Source organism: Carlito syrichta, unplaced genomic scaffold, assembly GCF_000164805.1.
Source record: "Carlito syrichta isolate Samal-C Ts95f unplaced genomic scaffold, Tarsius_syrichta-2.0.1 Scaffold312007, whole genome shotgun sequence".
Taxonomy (NCBI): domain Eukaryota; kingdom Metazoa; phylum Chordata; class Mammalia; order Primates; family Tarsiidae; genus Carlito; species Carlito syrichta.
In genome coordinates, this window is record NW_007256103.1 from 5333 (window position 1) to 6400 (window position 1068).

Below are 1068 nucleotides of genomic sequence, written 5' to 3' on the forward strand. Positions count from 1 at the left end.
CGATCCTTCCGCCTCAGCCTTCCGAGTAGCCGGAATTACAGGCGCGCGCTACCACGCCCGGCTGATTTTTGGATTTATTGTAGAGATGAGGTCTCGCTGCCCAAGCAGGTCTCGAACCCGCGGGCTCAGGCAATCCACTCACCTCAGCCTCCCCAAGGCGCGGGATTACAGGCTGAGCCACCGAGCCTGGCTTCTTTTTTTTGAAGTTGGAGTCTCACTCCGTTGCCCGGGCTGGAGTGCAGTGGCACGCTCACAACCACCCCAGCATCGACTTGCTGGGCTCTGGTCAGCCTTCGCCTTGGCCTCCCAAAGTGCTGGGATTACAGGCTGGCCTGGAATGCTCTTAACACGCCCAAAGCACCTGTTCGCATTAGCAGCATGCAGTAGTTTGCAGATAGCAACATCCTTAAAAGAACTTGTTTCCTAAAGTGAGTTGACCATTGACCTAGAGTCTTCTTTTAGCTGTTCACAGGCCTTTCAGCTATAAATCACCTCAGGGCAAAGCCTTTGGCTTCAGAAGTCACAGTTCTAATGGTGATGGTAGGTTGTTTCACGCTAATTCTTATTTTGTCTGTACAGTATGACTCTTATGTAAGTCCATTTGGCTTTTTTTTAGGCATTACCTACTGATTTAATTTTGGAAACTCTATTTACCACAGCAGCAAAATCCATACAAGAATATATAAATAATTGGTATAATAAAAGTTGTATATGATTTTTATGCAAAAGTTGTAGGACATAGAAAAAGACTTTCATGGAGAGAGATACCATGTTTGTAGATGATAAGACTCATAAAGATATTGACTCTTTAGTCCACAGATTTAGTACAGTTCCAATAAAAACCCTAATAGAATTTTTCCTGGAACTGACAGGCTGATTCTGATTCATGTGATATGGTAAAAAAATTAGGAATAATCTTTGGAGAACAAGAAGGGAGGAAGACTTCATGAAATAGCAAGGCTTATTATGAAACTGTAGTCGCCTGTAATCCCGCACCTTGGGAGGCTGAAGTGAGTGGATTGCCTGAGCCCGTGGGTTCGAGACCCGCCTGGGCAACTTGGTGAGACC